Here is a 15,546-nt window from a genome sequence, read left to right as displayed (position 1 = left end):
TTTTGGGAGATTTTCAAAGTTCAAAAGAAAAGACAAAACTTCCTCTTCACCTTTGCATAAAAGCTGCATAAGTGCTGCCCTCTCTCACTCTGTGTGTGTGTGTGTGTGTGTTGACGGGACCACTCAAGTTAAATGCCTTCCTTTATTTCAAGGGAAAAGAGGAGGACGCTGCTCGCATTTCAACCCAAATGCAACTGAAACTTCCAGGAAGGAGAAAAAAATCTTCAGCAAAATGTTCAAAGTCACAATTGCCGGCTCTGCCAATCAAGTCGTCACAGCGAGCACCGCTCTGGTAAGACTCACTGACTCTGTGACGGAGGCAGGGGTGAATTTAGCGCCTTCACACCAGTGAGCGGCTGCAGGGCGAGCCATGGCTTGGTCAATGTGGCGGACCCGTCTCCCCGACAGAAGCCCTGGCCGCACGTTCTGGGAGTGGGGACGGGAGGGCAGCCGGCATACTGCGCACGGCTGTGTATTGGCAAGGTGTCTTTCTGCAGTTCCTTCTAAAACACTTTGTCTACTCCACTGCGAAATCTCAAGGTATGCCTACTTTGAAGAAGTTCCATAGATGCTGTTGCACCCCACCCGCTGAGTTTCTCCAGCATTTTTGTGTACCTTTGATTTTCCAGCATCTGCAGTTCCTTCTAAAACACTTTGTCTGTCTGTGGCGGTGGGATGACTGGCTCTGGAGGGTGGGCGGGCTTGCACTGTCGCCAGTGTGCCTGGCTGGGCGGCGCCAGAGGTCATGACAAGGCCGGCCACCTTTGTGGGTTTGTCACGAACCAGGCTTAAGGCTGAGGAGGAGAGGCAGCAGCAAGCTGCTGGCTGGCTGGTGGAGGGGAAAGGCAAGGCCAGGTGAGCATAAGCAGAGTTTTGTGCTGGAGGTGACTTTTGCAAGAGGCTCTGAGAAGCCTCTCACGAGACTGCAAGAAGTCTTCAGGAATTAATTGGAAAGCTAAAGAAAGGAGAGGGGAAGAAAGCAATCCATGATTGGGCTACGAAACCCCTGTTCCTGTGTCCACTGGGGATGTGGTTCTGTTGCAAAATTTACTTTGTGTTGAGAGAGATGAAGCGATGAGCCAGTGGATGTGGTGTATCTGGACTTTCAAAAAGCCTTTGACAAGGTCCCACACAAGAGATTACTGTGCAAAATTCGAGCATATGGTATTGGGGGTAGCAGGCCCACATGAAGCTTTTCAAAAAGGGGGGTGGCATGACAGGATTACAAACATTTTAATGTGAAATAATGTGCGTTCTGCGCACATCACGAGCGCGAAGCGTGAAGTTCCTCGATGCCGGGATCCAGGGCCCGCTTAAGCTCAGGGGTTTTAGATGCTCAATGATGCATTCTGAACATTATTTTGGAGCATTTTTGCACCAAATTTATGACCAATATTTCAGAATTTAACAGGAATCTGAGGTAGTTTTTTCACACAAAGGGTGGTGGGTGTATGGAACGAGCTGCCAGGGGAGGTAGTTAAGGCTGGGACGGGGACTTTAAGAGACATTTGGACACGTACATGGATAGGACAGATTTAGATGGATATGGGCCAAACGTGTGTGAGTGGGACATGTCGGTCGGTGTGGGCAAGTTGGGCTGAAGGGCCTGTTTCCACACTGCATCTTTTTATGACTAAAACGTGAACTGCTGTAGATTTGGGAGCAACAACAGCAGCAGGAGGTTAGCAAGAGATACGACTGATTGGCTCTAGCCCAAGTGGGAGGAGAGAAGTGAAAACAGTTTCAGTGCTGGGAAAACAGTTGAAAACTGAGGAATTTGGTTTGTAAATTGGTAAATCAGGCAATTTATCCGTCAATTTAAGCAAGACTGCTCTTAGCGAGCGGCAGTGAGTGAGCGGCCTTGTGAGGGAAGTGCCCTGTTGGCAAAGTGTGAGTCTTTGGCGAGGAGACGAAAGAAGGAGATGTCAGGCAAGCTGATTCAGTGCGATGCTTGCAGTATGTGGGAGGTCAAGGACACCGCCGGTGCCTCTGGCTGCTACAAATGCGAGAAGTGCATCCAGGTAGAGCTCCTGAAGGGCCGTGTTGGGGAACTGGAGAAGCAAGTGGATGACCTCCGGTTCGTCCGAGAAACGGAGTCGTTCCTCGACAAGTCCTACAGTACGATTGTTACACCTAAGGTACTGGAAGAGAGAAGGTGGGAGACAGTGAGAACGGGAGGGAAGCATGGAATGCCAACATCCCCAGGTGTTGTACCTCTTGTGAACAGGTTCACCCACTTAGAAGCTGTCGGGACAGAAGAGGTGTTTACACTGGGCGGCGGACTGGCTTGTGATGCGAATAGGGCTGTTGAGCCAAAACCAAAAAGGCCTAAGGCAGGCAACGCCATTGTAGTGGGAGACTCCATTGTGAGAGGTACGGACAGGGGTTTCTGCGGCAACAGACGGGATGCGAGGATGGTGTGCTGCCTTCCTGGTGCCAGGATCCAGGATGTCACGGACAGAGTGCAGAAAATCCTCAAGGGCGAAGGTGAACATCCGGAAGTGGTAGTGCATGTCGGCACAAACGATGTCGGAAAGAAGGGGATGAATATTCTGCAGCGTGACTTTAGAGAGCTCGGAAAAATGCTGAAAAGCAGGACCTCCAGGGTTGTTATACAATACAATACAATACAATTCAATTTATTGTCATTTGGACCCCTTGAGGTCCAAACGAAATGCCGTTTCTGCAGCCATACATTACAAACAAATAGACCCAAGACATAACATAATTTACATAAACATCCATCACATTGCTGTGATGGAAGGCCAAAAAAACTTATCTCTCCACTGCACTCCACCCCCCCCCCCCCGATGTCAGATTCAAAGTCAAAGCCCCCGGCTGGCGATGGCGATTGTCCCGCGGCCATTAAAGCCACGCCGGGTGATGCAAGGTCGCACACCGGGTCTTGGTGTTAGAGCCCCCGGCGTGCGCTCGCAATCCCGCGGCCATTCCAAGCCGCGCGTGGCGATGGTGTAAGGCCCCGCTCCAGGAGCTCTTCAACCCCGCAACTTGGGCGGGAGAAGTCGCCGTTGCGGAAGCCCTGAAAAGCGGTCTCCCAGCAGGGACCCGCGGGCTCCCGGTGCCGCCGTCCGCCAAACCCGCAGTTGCAGCCACCGAATCTCCGGGGGTCGGGCCGCAGCAGCGTCCACCACAGCTCCACCCGCTCCGGTTTGCTTCCAGTTCCTCGTGCTGGTGAGAGCAGGAACAGGGAGATACGGGACCTGAACGTGTGGCTGAGGAACTGGTGCACGGGGCAGGGATTTAGATTCTTAGACCACTGGGATCTGTTTTGGGGTAAGGGGGAACTGTACAAAAGGGACGGATTGCATCTTAACAGGTGTGGGACCAGCATTCTGGCAGGCAGGTTTGCCACTGCTACACGGGTGGTTTTAAACTGAATAAGGGGGGTGGGGTGTCGAATGGGCTAGTGGAGGATGGAGTTAAAGAGAAAGGGTTTCTTAAATGTGTGAGCGTAGAGACAGAGGGGTGTAAAATGAGGGTAGAAGCAATAGGTAGCAAGGTGAAAAGTAAATGTGGCTGGCCGGAAAATCCAGGGCAAAAATCAAAAAGGGCCACTTTTCAACAAAATTGTATAAGGGGTAAGAGTGTTGTAAAAACAAGCCTGAAGGCTTTGTGTCTCAATGCAAGGAGCATTTGTAATAAGGTGGATGAGTTGAATGTGCAGATAGCTATTAATGACTATGATATAGTTGGGATCACGGAGACATGGCTCCAGGGTGACCAAGGCTGGGAGCTGAACATCCAGGGATATTCAATATTCAGGAGGGGTAGAGAGAAAGGAAAAGGAGGTGGGGTAGCGTTGCTGATTAGACAGGAGATTAATACAATGGAAAGGAAGGACATTAGTTTGCAGGATGTGGAATCGGTATGGGTAGAGCTGCGAAACACTAAGGGGCAGAAAACGCTGGTGGGTGTTGTGTACAGGCCACCTAACAGTAGTAGTGAAGTTGGAGATGGTATCAAACAGGAAATTAGAAATGCGTGCGACAAAGGCAAAACCGTTATAATGGGTGACTTCAATCTACATATAGATTGGGTGAATCAAATTGGCAGGGGTGCTGAGGAAGAGGATTTTTTGGAATGTATGCGGGATAGTTATCTAAATCAACATGTAGAGGAACCAACGAGAGAGCAGGCTATTTTAGACTGGGTATTGAGTAATGAGGAAGGGTTAGTTAGCAGTCTTGTTGTACGTGCCCCCTTGGGCAAGAGTGACCATAATATGGTTGAGTTCTTCATTAGGATGGAGAGTGACATTGTTAATTCAGAAACAATGGTTCTGAACTTAAAGAAAGGTAACTTTGAGGGTATGAGACGTGAATTGGCCAAGATTGACTGGCAATTAATTCTAAAAGGGTTGATGGTGGATATGCAATGGAAGACATTTAAAGACTGCATGGATGAACTACAAAAATTGTTCATCCCAGTTTGGCAAAAGAATAAATCAGGGAAGGTAGTGCATCCGTGGATAACCAGGGAAATCAGGGATAGTATCAAAGCGAAGGATGATGCGTACAAATTAGCCAGAAAAAGCAGCATACCGGAGGGCTGGGAGAAATTCAGAGACCAGCAGATGAGGACAAAGGGCTTAATTAGGAAAGGAAAAATAGATTATGAAAGAAAACTGGCAGGGAACATAAAAGCTGACTGCAAAAGTTTTTATAGATATGTGAAAAGAAAGAGATTAGTTAAAACAAATGTAGGTCCCTTGCAGTCAGAAACAGGTGAGTTGATCATGGGGAACAAGGATATGGCGGACCAATTGAATAACTACTTTGGTTCCGTCTTCACTAAGGAAGACATAAATAATCTGCCGGAAATAGCAGGGGACCGCGGGTCAAAGGAGTTGGAGGAATTGCGTGAAATCCAGGTTAGCCGGGAAGTGGTGTTGGGTAAATTAAATGGATTAAAGGCCGATAAATCCCCAGGGCCAGATAGGCTGCATCCCAGAGTACTTAAGGAAGTAGCTCCAGAAATAGTGGATGCATTAGTAATAATCTTTCAAAACTCTTTAGATTCTGGAGTAGGTCCTGAGGATTGGCGGGTAGCAAATGTAACCCCACTTTTTAAGAAGGGAGGGAGAGAGAAAACGGGGAATTACAGACCAGTTAGTCCAACATCGGTAGTGGGGAAACTGCTAGAGTCAGTTATTAAAGATGGGATAGCAGCACATTTGGAAAGTGGTGAAATCATTGGACAAAGTCAGCATGGATTTACAAAAGGTAAATCATGTCTGACGAATCCTATAGAATTTTTCGAGGATGTAACTAGTAGCGTGGATAGGGGAGAACCAGTGGATGTGGTGTATCTGGACTTCCAGAAGGCTTTCGACAAGGTCCCACATAAGAGATTAGTTTACAAACTTAAAGCACACGGCATTGGGGGTTCAGTATTGATGTGGATAGAGAACTGGCTGGCAAACAGGAAGCAAAGAGTAGGAGTAAACGGGTCCTTTTCAGAATGGCAGGCAGTGACTAGTGGGGTACCGCAAGGCTCAGTGCTGGGACCCCAGCTATTTACAATATATATTAATGATCTGAATGAGGGAATTGAAGGCAATATCTCCAAGTTTGCGGATGACACTAAGCTGGGGGGCAGTGTTAGCTGTGAGGAGGATTCTAGGAGACTGCAAGGTGACTTGGATAGGCTGGGTGAGTGGGCAAATGTTTGGCAGATGCAGTATAATGTGGATAAATGTGAGGTTATCCATTTTGGTGGCAAAAACAGGAAAGCAGACTATTATCTAAATGGTGGCCGACTAGGAAAAGGGGAGATGCAGCGAGACCTGAGTGTCATGGTACACCAGTCATTGAAAGTGGGCATGCAGGTGCAGCAGGCAGTGAAGAAAGCGAATGGTATGTTAGCTTTCATAGCAAAAGGATTTGAGAATAGGAGCAGGGAGGTTCTGCTGCAGTTGTACAGGGTCTTGGTGAGACCACACCTGGAGTATTGCGTACAGTTTTGGTCTCCAAATCTGAGGAAGGACATTATTGCCATAGAGGGAGTGCAGAGAAGGTTCACCAGACTGATTCCTGGGATGTCAGGACTGTCTTATGAAGAAAGACTGGATAGACTTGGTTTATACTCTCTAGAATTTAGGAGACTGAGAGGGGATCTTATAGAAACTTACAAAATTCTTAAGGGGTTGGACAGGCTAGATGCAGGAAGATTGCTCCCGATGTTGGGGAAGTCCAGGACAAGGGGTCACAGCTTAAGGATAAGGGGGAAATCCTTTAAAACCGAGATGAGAAGAACCTTTTTCACACAGAGAGTGATGAATCTCTGGAACTCCATGCCACAGAGGGTAGTCGAGGCCAATTCATTGGCTATATTTAAGAAGGAGTTAGATGTGGCCCTTGTGGCTAAGGGGATCAGAGGGTATGGAGAGAAGGCAGGTACGGGATACTGAGTTGGATGATCAGCCATGATCATATTGAATGGCGGTGCATGCTCGAAGGGCCGAATGGCCTACTCCTGCACCTAATTTCTATGTTTCTATGTTTCTATGTGAAGAAGAAAAATGCATGTAGATAAGTAGAGCAGATTTGACAGAGGAGTGAAATGTAAAGGTAGAGAGAGGTTTATGGGTGGAAAGGAACATATGAAAGGAGGGGGGAGAGTGGGCTTGGGCAGATGGGTGATGGGAAAATAGACAGAAAATGTTGGAGTAACTCAGTGGGTCAGGCAGCATCTGTGGAGAACATGAGTCCGGAGCCGGGTCCTGGAGCCAGGAGTGCAGTCGGAGACGGGGCCAGGAACCAGTAAGCCCACTACAACCCCCTCCCCGACAGCCCCCTCACCCACCTACAACCCCCCAGCCCACACAAAACCCCCTCCCCCCTCAACCCCCCACATGCCCCCAATCCCCCATCCTCACACCCCCACCAATACACCTCCCTTCCCCCACAACCACCGCTGTAAATGAAAATATGTTCAAATTAAGGATGTTTCATTCTAAATACATTTAAGATAAAATAATTATAAATAATTTAAAACACTATAAACATTTATGACAGAAATTGACATTGTTGCGGGAAATCAACTTTGAATCCAGATTAGGTAGAGTTTGTTTGTGTTGTAGAGTGCGGGCGGGGCAGCTGAGCTCCAGAATCACATCGCTGCTTCTCCGTGGACATGGAACCGTTAGAGGCAAGTATATTCTGGATGGCCCCAGTTGTTATTCACCCGCAGTTCAATGAATTTGTAAACGGCAGCATCTTTATTCTACAAAGCAAAAAAACATGAGGACAAATCAGGGAACCTGTGCTTCAGTATGAAAGTACTGTCGGCAGGAGAGAAGATGGATTAGCTACAAACCAGACTTAAAACATCCTGCTGATCATGGATTTCAGGACATTCTATTCAATTACACACATCATTGATAACCAGCATGTTATCATGGACAAGGTAGATGTTTTTGAGGTATGAGAGGAACATGGATCTCAAATGACTGGGAGCAACAGCTTTACTGCATGTAGCATCGTGGATGGGGAGAGAACAAGCTTATTTACACAGGCTTGCTTTGTGGCAACTGACAAATTGTGAATAAAGTGGCCATGAAAAATAAACTTCTATTCTGGAAAGATAAAATGCTGGAGTAACTCAGTGGGTCGGCAGCATTCCTGGACCTGCCTGACCTGCTGAGTTACTCCAGCATTTTGTGTCTTTCCTCGGTAAACCAACATCTGCAGGTACTTGCTTCTACAATCTGTAATCTGGATTTGTTCAGCAAGTTTGAAACTTGTAGATGCTTCAAGTAGATCAGCCACTGATCCAGCTCTCCTCAGTTTCCCTATTTTTGCATCTGAAAATATGTTTATCATCGACCAGATTGTATGAATGGTCAATTAAAAAAAGTATCTCTGCGCACCTGCTGCCTGACCCGAGTATCTCTAGCATTGTGTTTCAGTCCTTCATCACCTGCAGATTTGCAATTTTCTATTTATAACTTGTCATTTGTTCCAGTCAAATGGTCTGACTGAGAGGTGGAGCAGCTAAGGGGCAGCATGGTGGTGCAGCGGTAGAGTTGCTGCCTCACAGCACCAGGGGCCCAGGTTCAATCCCGACTACGGGTGCTATCTGTACGGCGTTTGTACGTTCTCCCCGTGACCTGCGTGGACTTTCTCCAAGTGCTCCAGCTTCCACCCACACTCCAAAGACGTCCAGGTTTGTAGGCTAAATAGCTTAGTAAAATAGTAAATTGTCCCTAGTGTGTGCAGGATAGTGGTAGGGTGTGTGGATCGCTGGTCAGCGCAGACTGTCCACGCTGTATCTCTAAAACAAAACCAAAAAAAACTAAAAGCAGCTATATCAGGCATAGTGTGAAGGAAAGCTTGCCATGCTTGGACCAGAGGCCTTAGCCTCAGAATAAAAGGACGTTCCTTTGGGAAGGAGAAGAGGAGGAATTTCTTTAATCAGAGGGTGGTGAATCTGTGGAATTCACTGCCACAGTAGGCTGTGGATCTTTTTAAGGAAATGATAGATAGATTATTGATTAGTATGGGTGTCAGGGGTTATGGGGGGGAAGGCAGGGGAATGGGGTTAATAGGGTAAGATAGATCAGCCATGATTGAATGGAGGAATAGACTTGATGAACCGGATGGCCTCATTCAGCTCCTATCACTTATGAACCATGACTCCCTGTGCCCTCTCTACCCCTTCTCCCACACTAGCTCCAGCACCAGCTCTCTCTCCCCGCACCCACCTTGGTATTGCAACCAACTACCCGCAGCGCCGGCTCCGTCCGCTCCTCATGCATCTGCTGGATGGCGGCGATGTCAGCCTGGAAACAAACACACGCAACGTTAAACTCAAAAGGGGCACGCGCCCACCCCACCTCTGTCCAACACAGAGCCAGAGCCTTTGTAGACAGAGAATACCAAATGTGTGCACATTGGTAGGTTAATTGGCCGCGGTAAATTGCCTCTTCCATGTCGACACGTGGAGAATCTGGGGGGGAGGGGGGGAGGGGATTGAAGACAATATGGAAATAATAAAGGGTAAGGTGAAAGTAAATCCAAAGGGTTTCTACAGCTATATTAATAGCAAAAGGATAACGGGGAATAAAATTGGTCCATTAGAGAGTCAGAGTGGACAGCTCTCTGCAGAGCCAAAAGAGATGGGGGAGATATTGAACAATTTATATTCTGTTCAGTTCAGTTTAGTTTAGTTTATTGTCACGTGTGCAGTGAAAAGCTTATGTGGCGTGTTATCCAGTCAGCAGAAAGACAATACATGATTACAATCGGGGCATTTACAGTGTACAGATACATTAAGAGTACAGAATCTTTATGTCCCTGTTTGGTTGAAAGGAAATAGTAAAAATTTGAACGAGCCATGGTTTTCAAGGGCAATTGGACACTTGGTTCGGAAAAAGAGAGAAATCTACAATAATTATAGGCAGCATGGAGTAAATGAGGTGCTTGAGGAGTATAAAGAATGTAAAAATAATCTTAAGAAAGAAATTAGAAAAGCTAAAAGAAGATATGAGGTTGCTTTGGCAAGTAAGGTGAAAGTAAATCCAAAGGGTTTCTACAGCTACATTAATAGCAAAAGGATAACGGGGAATGAAATTGGTCCATTAGAGAGTCAGAGTTGACAGCTATCTGCAGAGCCAAAAGAGATGGGGGAGATATTGAACAATTTATTTTCTTCGGTATTCACCAAGGAGAAGGACATTGAATTATGTGAGGTAAGGGAAACAAGTAGAGTAGCTATGGAAACTATGGGATTCAAAAAAGAGGAACTACTGACTCTTTTGAAATATATAAAAGTGGTTACGTCTCCAGGTCCTGACAGGATATTCCCCAGGACATTGAGGGAAGTTAGTGTAGAAATAGCAGGGGCTATGACAGAAATATTTCAATTGTCATTAGAAACGGGAATAGTGTCGGAGGATTGGCGTACTGCGCATGTTGTTCCATTGTTTAAAAAGGGTTCTAAGAGTAAACCTAGCAATTATAGACCTGTTAGTTTGACATCAGTGGTGGGCAAATTAATGGAAAGGATACTCAGAGATAATATACAGTGGCTTGCAAAAGTTTTCATCCCCCTTGAACTTTTCCACAATTTGTCACGTTAGAACCACAAACGTAAATGTATTTTATTGGGATTTTATGTGATAGACGAACACAAAGTGGCACAAAATTGTGAAGTTGAAGGAAAATGTTACTGAAAAGTGTGGCGTGCAAAAGTATTCAGCCCCCTTTACTCTGATACCCTTAAATAAAATCCAGTGCAACCAATTGCCTTCAGAAGTCACCTAATTGGTAAATAGAGTCCACTTGTGTGTAATCTAATCTCAGTATAAATACAGCTGTTCTGTGAAGGCCTCAGATGTTTGTTAGAGAACATTAGTGAACAAACAGCATCATGAAGCCCAAGGAACACACCAGACAGGTCAGGGATAAAGTTGTGGAGAAGTTTAAAGCAGGGTTAGGTTATAAAAAAATATCCCAAGCTTTGAACATCTCACGGAGCACTGTTCAATCCATCATCCAAAAATGGAAAGAGTATGGCACAACTGCAAACCTACCAATACATGGCCGTCCACCTAAACTGACAGGCCGGGCAAGGAGAGCATTGATCAGAGTAGCAGCCAAGAGGCCCATGGTAACTCTGGAGGAGCTGCAGAGATCCACAGCTCAGTTGGTAGAATCTGTCCACAGGCCAACTATTAGTCGTGCACTCCACAAATCGGGCCTTTATGGAAGAGTGGCCATTGTTGAAAAAAAGCCATAAGAAGTCCCGTTTGTAGTTTGCCATAAGCCATGTGGGGGACACAGCAAACATGTGGAGGAAGGTGCTCTGGTCAGATGAGACCAAAATTGAAGTTTTTGGCCTAAATGCAAAACGCTATGTGTGGTGGAAAACTAACACTGCACATCACCCTGAACACACCATCCCCACTGTGAAACATGGTGGTGGCAGCATCATGCTGTGGGGATGCTTTTCTTCAGCAGGGACAGAGAAGCTGGTCAGAGTTGATGGGAAGATGGATGGACCCAAATACAGGGCAATCTTGGAAGAAAACCTGTTAGATTCTGCAAAAGACTTGAGACTGGGGCGGAGGTTCACCTTCCAGCAGGACAACGACCCTAAACGTACAGCCAAAGCTACAATGGAATGGTTTAGATCAAAGCATATTCATGTGTTAGAATGGCCCAGTCAAAGTCCAGACCTAAATCCAATTGAGAATCTCTGGTAAGTCTTGAAAATTGCTGTTCACAGACACTCTCCATCCAATCTGACTGAACTTGAGCTATTTTGCAAAGAAGAATGGGCAAAAATTTCAGACTCGAGATGTGCAAAGCTGGTAGAGACATACCCCAAAAGACTTGCAGCTGTAATTACAGGGAAAGGTGGTTCTACAAAGTATTGACTCAGAGGGGCTGAATACTTTTGCACGCCACACTTTTCAGTTTTTTATTTGTAAAATAATTTGAAAACCATGTATAATTTTCCTTCCACTTCAAAATTATGCACCACTTTGTGTTGGTCTATCACATAAAATCCCAATAAAATACATTTACGTTTGTGGTTGTAACGTGACAAAGTGTCTAAAAGTTCAAGGAGAATGAAAACTTTTGCAAGCCACTGTATATAAGCATCTGGATAAACAGGGTCTGATTAGGAACAGTCAACATGGATTTTTGCCTGGAAGGTCTTGTTTGACTAATCTTCTTGAATTTTTTGAAGAGGTTACTCGGGAAATTGATGAGGATAAAGCAGTGGATGTTTTCTATATGGACTTCAGTAAGGCCTTTGACAAGGTTCCTCATGGAAGGTTGGTTAAGAAGGTTCAATTATTGGGTATTAATGGTGGAGTAGCAAGATGGATTCAACAGTGCCTGAATGGGAAATGCCAGAGAGTAATGGTGGATGGATGTTTGTCAGGTTGGAGGCCGGTGACTAGTGGAGTGCCACAGGGATCTGTGTTGGGTCCACTGTTGTATGTCATGTACATCAATGATCTGGTTGATGGTGTGGTAAATTGGATTAGTAAGTATGCAGATGATACTAAGATAGGTGGTGTTGTGGAAAATGAAGTCGTTTTTCAAAGTCTACAGAGAGATTTAGGCCATTTGGATGAGTGGGCAGAAAGATGGCAGATGGAGTTTAATGCTGATAAGTGTGAGGTGCTAGATCTTGGCAGGACATGCAGTTGAACAGAGGGATCTTGGAATAACTGTGCACAGTTCCCTGAAGGTGGAATCTCATGTAGATAGGGTGGTAAGAAAGCTTTTGATGTGCTGGCCTTTATAAATCAGAGCATCGAGTATAGAAGTTGGGATGTAATGTTAAAATTGTCCAAGGCATTGGTGAGGCCAATTCTGGAGTATGGTGTACAATTTTGTTTGCCTAATTATAGGAAGGATGTCAACAAAATAGAGAGAGTACAGAGGAGATTTACTAGAATGTTGCCTGGGTTTCAGCAACTAAGTTACAGAGAAAGGTTGATCAAGTTAGGTCTTTATTTTTTGGAGCGCAGAAGGTTAAGGGGGGGGGGGGACTTAATAGAGGTCTGAGTGCAGGTAGATGGGACTAGGGGAGAATAAGTGTTCGGCACGGACTAGAAGGGCCGAGTTGGCCTGTTTCTGTGCTGTAATTGTTATATGGTTATATAGTTATATGATACGAGAATGACGTTTAGTGCAAGGTAAAGATAGTAAAGTCCGATTAAAGATAGTCCGAGGGTCACCAATGAGGTAGATAGTAGTTCAGGACTGCTATCTATTTGTGGTAAACTTATTCAGTTGTCAGATAACAAATGGATTAGATTAGTGCAAATAGGGGATCGATGGTCAGTGTGGACTCAGTGGGTCAAAGATCCTGTTTCCATGCCATCTCTCTCAATGACTACCAGGCAGATTAAGCAACAGGTTAACTAACAGCTGGATTTCCTCCTGCATCAATCACAGCTCTGCTCACCCCACTATGGACAGACTCTACACATCACTGCCAGGCAAGGTTGGGGGAAGAGGCCAAGCTGCCAACATTTGACACTCACCTGCACCCTTTCCGGCGACTCGAAGGGCAGCATTTCCCAAAGCTCCTCCAGTCTCTGAAGGGTTACCTTGCCCAACAGCTTGATGGTGTGGGCTGGTGTCGGCAAGAGATGGAGGCGTATGGTTTCAGACGGCTCACTGTCCCAGTCCAGCCAAGCCCGGAAGGCAGCGGTCAACTGATCCTGCTCCTTCTCCACTCTGAGCATTCGCACCTGTAGGCCAGCCTAGGAAGAGAGCAAGACGGTCAGCTTGGGCAGTATGGAGGCGCAGTGGTAGAGTTGCTGCCTTACAGCGCCAGAGACTCGAGTTTGATCCTGACCACAGGTGATGCCTGTATGAAGTTTGTACGTTCTCCCCGTGACCTGCATGGGTTTTCTCTGAGATCTTCAGTTCCCTCCCACACTCCAATGAGGTACAGGCTTGTAGATTAATTGGCTTAGTATTAATGTAAAATTGTCCCTAGTGTGTGTGGGATAGTGTTAGTGTGCGGGGATCACCGGTCGTTGTTAGATAATATGTGTAAGCATCTGGATAAACACGGTCTGATTAGGAACAGTCAACATGGATTTGTGCCTGGAAGGTCATGTTTGACTAATCTTCTTGAATTTTTTTAAGAGGTTACTCGGGAAATTGATGAGGGTAAAGCAGTGGATGTTGTATATATGGACTTCAGTAAGGCCTTTGACATGGTTCCTCATGGAAGGTTGGGTAAGAAGGTTCAATTGTTGGGTATTAATGGTGGAGTAGCAAGATGGATTCAACAGTGGCTGAATGGGAGATGCCAGAGAGCAATGGTGGATGGTTGTTTGTCAGGTTGGAGGCCAGTGACTAGTGGGGTGCCACAGGTTGTTGGGTCCACTGTTGTTTGTCATGTACATCAATGATCTGGATGATGGGGTGGTAAATTGGATTAGTAAGTATGCAGATAATACTAAGATAGGTGGGGTTGTGGATAATTAAGTAGATTTTCAAAGTCTACAGAGAGATTTATGCCAGTTGGAAGAGTGGGATGAAAGATGGCAGATGGAGTTTAATGCTGAATAGGACGTACATGGTAAACGGTAGGGAATTGAAGAATGCAGTTGAACAGAGGGATCTGGGAATAACTGTGCACAGTTCCCTGAAAGTGGAATCTTATGTCGATAGGGTGGTAAAGAAAGCTTTTGGTGTGCTGGCCTTTATAAATCAGAGCATTGAGTATAGACGTTGGGATGTTATGTTAAAATTGTACAAGGCATTGGTGAGGCCAATTCTGGAGTATGGTGTACAATTTTACTTCGGAGTCACGTGAGTGACTACGTGAAGAACCCGCTCAGTGCGCAGGCGCGACATCGTTGATAAACCACTTGAGTATTTCACCAGGTATACCCATTCATGGGATTTGTAACTACTACCATGGATCCAAGGATACTTTATGGTAGACATCGACCTTGAAGATGCACACTATTCAGTACCTTCTCATATAAGTTTCGGATATACCGCAATTACCTGGATGGAGTAACCATGATGAGCGTTGCGGCATTTAAGTCAAAGTTATCCAGAATCAACTAGCCCTGGCACTTAGAAACATTCCGTCATGGCATGTCTATATATTAAAGACAAACTATCCTTGGATACAGCTTTAGCTGCATCGCTTCTCGGCCTTTTGGCTAAGATCAAGTGTAGTATCTGTTCTTATCAGTTTAATAATCTGATACGTCCCTTATCTAGGGACCATATATTACATTGAATTTTGGAACAGGGAGATGGAATAGGGGCTTGCTCCGTCCACTCCACGCATCGACCCAGTATTGCAGTGCCTCTGGGAACGGTGCACAAAATATATATCCAGATATTTACGTTGACCATCCACAACGTTGTTATCTGGTATTCATTAAGACTATCAGTCATGGTGCATTAACCACCAATCAACTACGTGGCAAAGTAATTGGGATATAGCAGCATTACCAGCTACTGAACTTTGTACCTTTCCTATGAGCTGAGATGCTAGTGTTCAAAACTATCTCCATACCTGTAATATGGGGGCAAATGGATTAATCTGTAGTGTTATCATGGAATTTATCGGCAGGAAGGATTATGGTTGTACACTTCCACCTGTTTTGAGTAACATCTTATGTGTCCTGATGTGTTACTGAGCTTGTAATACTTAATGCCAATATGAATTGACTTAAACATGTTATATGTTAACTTACTTAATTCTAGTGAAGCATTTGCTCAGTAATCCACCAAATTTGCATGTTCGTTTATAAGATAACAACATCACAGTGGTGGCATATACCAAACCACTTGGGCGGAGAACATCGATATTAGGTGACAATTTATTAACAATTGGAAACCGTATGTCGTCAAACATGTTTGACCATCAGTAACTCACCTATCAGGTGAGCTAAATACTGTAAACATACATTTAAACCAAAAATATTTGCTGAAATCACTAAGCAATATGGACACCAGATATCGATTCCTTATATCCAATTAAATCACCACGTACTAACTTACGTCACATGAAACCAATCTC

General features: G+C 45.4%; 1 non-coding gene across 1 annotated transcript; it reads left to right on the top strand.

The window, feature by feature from the left end:
- The first annotated feature begins 14,657 nt into the window (after window positions 1–14,657).
- LOC116966308 lies at window positions 14,658–14,849 on the top strand. The gene has a single exon (XR_004409990.1). It is a non-coding gene; the product is annotated as a U2 spliceosomal RNA (small nuclear RNA).
- The last annotated feature ends 697 nt before the right edge of the window (window positions 14,850–15,546 follow it).

The sequence above is a fragment of the Amblyraja radiata genome, chromosome 36 (genome assembly GCF_010909765.2).
Source record: "Amblyraja radiata isolate CabotCenter1 chromosome 36, sAmbRad1.1.pri, whole genome shotgun sequence".
NCBI lineage: Eukaryota > Metazoa > Chordata > Chondrichthyes > Rajiformes > Rajidae > Amblyraja > Amblyraja radiata.
Note: the sequence above shows the minus strand (reverse complement) of the source record. Positions and strands in the feature narration are given on the sequence as shown.